Source organism: Colobus angolensis, unplaced genomic scaffold (genome assembly GCF_000951035.1).
Source record: "Colobus angolensis palliatus isolate OR3802 unplaced genomic scaffold, Cang.pa_1.0 Scaffold88, whole genome shotgun sequence".
Classification (NCBI taxonomy): Eukaryota; Metazoa; Chordata; class Mammalia; order Primates; family Cercopithecidae; genus Colobus; species Colobus angolensis.
This window is the reverse complement of record NW_012122709.1, coordinates 4,090,293-4,094,155: the sequence shown is the minus strand read 5'-3', so window position 1 is coordinate 4,094,155 and position 3,863 is coordinate 4,090,293. Positions and strand designations below refer to the sequence as shown.

Sequence of the window (3,863 nt, the reverse complement as noted above, 5' to 3'; positions counted from 1 at the left end):
GGGTGCCTCAGAGTCATCAACCTGAACTCTTGTGGCCAGAGTTCCTGTAGCCCAAGGGTCTCTGATTCCAAGACCATTGTCAGGACTCTGGGATCCCTCCTCCTTATTCCAGTCAAGTCCTTGCCAGACCCCCCGGGCACTCCAGATGTGAGAGAACAACACTAATGTATAGAACTCTTGTTTTTTTAGCTGACCCAGAAGTTTGAAAGCCACACACTCACCATTCTTGTATGACTGGCTCAGCTAAGCCTATTTCCCAGTAGGAATGTCTAACTGAAATCTGCCCCCTCTCACTCTAGTTTCCCTGCTGCCTGTTTGATATCAAGCAGCTACCTCCTTATTCCCCTTCCCCACCTTTACCCCATCTTCTCCATGTGGGGCAGCAGCTGGCTCAGCAGCAGGCTGGGGCTTTCACAGTGATGTTTAGGATCTGAAATCAGAGCAAACAGGAGGTGGGGGAGGGAAGATACAGTCAGTCCAGCAGTCTCACCATACTGGGAAAGGTACCAGGTTAGAATGTGGGCATGATGATCTCTGATGCCCATGATGTGGGTGGAGTGTTGGCTTTCCTGTGCATTCATGGAAATGGGGGCATCCTGAAGATGCAGGAGTAAATGGGTTAGGCTGAAGGCTCTTCCAACAGAAGACCCCAGAGTATATGGGTTGTCTCCCTATGTTTCCAAGCATACCAGTTTCATCTGGAGCAGAGGAGGCATCAACAGCTGAGTCTGGGGAAGGCTAGGTTTTGGGGTGATAGCCAGAAGGTACCCATGTTAGGGATTAGGCTGTCATTCTCTTCTCTGTGCCCCATAATTTTTGTGACTATTTGGTTTTTGGTTGGACATTCCCTGCAGAATGGTAGCTCCTGAACAGTGGGAAGCAAAACTGCCACTTAAACACTCCTACATCCATCTCACAGATGGGGAAATTGAGGCTCAGAGAGTTCAAGCCCCAGGCCTCACTCTGCACCAATGAATCTGTCATGGGAAGGTGGATGGTGGGAGCTGAGGATCAGCTCTGGATATGTGAGCCTAGACGGAGAGAGGGTTACATGGCAGGAAGCTCGTGAGGATGAAGTCTGGCTTTCCTGCCCCCTGCTGGCTTCCCCAGACCTCACCTTGTCCCAGACCTGCTCACTGATCCCCAAGGCACTTCCCACCAAGTGACTGACCCCTGCCACACACACCAGGAAGTCCACACCCCCACAGTGTTCCAGGGCCTGAGAGTAAGAAAAGGATATAAAGGAATAAGGTTACGGAGGAAGAGGGTGTCTTCAGCAGTGAGAGGTGACTCCTGTTTAATGTCCCAGAGGCTGTACCTATGTCAAGTTCAAAGCACAGGAGAACAATATGATATGAGGATGGAGATTCGCTCTTTTCCTTTAGGAGCCAGGTACTGAGTTTCTGGATAAAAAGCAGTGGAGCATCACCCAAGTACCCTTTCACATCCTCCTTCTAGTCCTAGGCACTGTTGGCTACCCGTTCCCAAACACACCTCTCACCTGCACTGTGTCCTGAAATTTCACTGTCCGCTCTCCAATTCCCTGAATACTCTACCTCTGACTATAAGACCAGGGCTTCCTTCTGTACAACATCTCCGTCCCCTCAGACCCCTCCTCAGGAATCTTCCAGGAGGGCCTGGTTGGCCCCACGGAGCTGGTGGAGAAACCAGCTTCTCCTTTCCCACCAGCATGGTCCCCACCCCAACATCTCCCCGAGTCCCAGGCCACATGCACTCCCTCTCTCCCTGAGGGAGAGAACAAACCTGGGTGGAGAAAGGACGCCCTCCATAAGCTGGTCCTTTCTGTGCCCAGGTCTGTTAACTGGAGATTGGGCCTTGTGGACAAGGCTCAAGTGACACATAGTTGACCTGATTCCTGTGATGGTGGCTTTATCCCTCTGTCCTAATGTGGGACATAGTATCAGAATCCCTGAGCCTCTCTGCACCTCCTTCTATGCCCCTCACCATGACCACCAGCCGCTCCTGGTCCTCAGCCTTCCCCATGTAGCACAGGGTGACTGGCACATGCTCAGCCCCTCCCCCTAGGGTGTGGCCACAGCTCAGTCCACCTTCTGCTGCTTCCGGCTGCTGCTGACCACGTGGGCCCTATCATGGGCCAGAAGCTGGGCAATGGCGAAGCCGATCCTGGGGCAGAGATGAGAAGGAGGTGACAATTTCGACTAGGACTGAGACTTTTCTTGCTGCATTTCTAGCCCTGAGGCACCAAATGAATTCTCTCCACTAACTCAGAGCAGATAACCTCATGCTGTACTATGGATGGTCAGAGGACTAGAAGAGATAAAGAGTCCATAGATGCACTGAACCTCCTATGTCCACATCAGATCTTCTTGGCCTCCCCTCCCACGAAAATTCCTACTATGAAAACTAGTTCTCAGTTTAGCTTCTCGAGGCTTTAGTTTGCTTTGTAGCTGCAACCAGAGAGCTCCCTGCCTCAGGCATGTGAAACCACTGAGTGCTCACAGGCACACAACTTGAAAGTGTGAGGCATTAACCCACATAGGGCAACTCTTGACTGATGGAGGAATTTTCTCCTCTTCCTCTGAGAGATGCCTCTAAGATGCATTTCCTGCTTCCTAGAAGACCTTTGAAACCTCTCACCCAGTGACCTATAGTGGGCCGACTCCATAACACATCCAGCACTGGTTTTGTCTCCTTTGCTAGTTTCCTTTCCTGTTCCTCAATGTTGCTCATTAAGATCACCTTCCCAAAAAACTACTAGCACTTAAGCCTAGTAAGCTTTGCTTTGTGGGGATGAGCCTAAGAAATGAAGTCAACAGAACCCAAAGACACTCACAGTTCCCAAATTCCCAAAGAGTTGTTCTCACCTGTTTGTAGATCCTGTGATCACGGCAACTTTATTGGCTAATTTAAGTTTATAGTTGGCTCCACTGCTGGTGCTTCTCATGCACAGTGTAGCCACAGTGGACATGAGGCCCCCCAACCCAGGGTCAGGGGCTTAAACATGGTCGTTTCTGATGAAATATCATCTCCCTTTTTGGGCTAGAACTGAGTGGGTCTAAGAATCGCTCTTGGAAGATCAGTTTCGAGCCTGCTCCAGTGAGCCTTTCCAGTGATTTTATGAACACAGAATTTTGTATATGAAATCTCTTCTCTTTAAATTAACTTGAGTGGCTTCTGTTATCTGGTATCAAATTCTGACATATGCACACATAGGCTTGGGAAAAGAAATTTGTATCTGAGGAATACAAATCCTTTTAATTATTAGGCCCAGAGAAACATTAAAATGAGGCCACAATCCTGCACCCTACTCTCCTCTTTGACCTAAGTATTCATCTCTTGACACTGCTTGCTATTGCCACAAGTAGCTGGAAATTAACCTAATAATGCCACACCAGACACTATAACACATACTCTGTAGTTTAAAAACATATAGCCAATCACTAAACAATGTTCTTTGTGTAAACCAATGAGAATTTCTGACAAACAATTTTGTAACAGTCCATTCCCTGTCCCTGTTTTTACCTTTAAAAATTCACTGGTAACTCCTGCTAATTGGAGTGTATATTCAGGGCAACTTGAATCTATGCTCCTGGGTTGCAGTCCTCAAGTTTGGCCCAAATAAACTCTCTACTTGTATTAATTTTGCCTCAGCTTCATCCTCTTAGGTCAACATATTCAATAAGTATTTATTTATTGAGAACCCCTAGGATAATGAACATCTACTTCACAGGTTTGTTGTGAGAGGCCCAAATAAATTAAGATGTGAGAGGGCTTTGTAAACTCTCAAGTTCCTAACGTTCCACAGCTTCTTAAGAGTGATGTGTTTTATCATTTTGTCCTCCATGAGTCTCTAGCCTCAAGCTTCGAGACACATTTGACTT

General features: G+C 47.9%; 1 pseudogene; it reads right to left on the bottom strand.

Annotated features, from left to right (window-relative positions):
- LOC105503848 overlaps positions 1-2,950 on the bottom strand; it is a 16,830-nt pseudogene extending 13,880 nt beyond the window's left edge.
- Between the last annotated feature and the right edge of the window lie 913 nt (positions 2,951-3,863).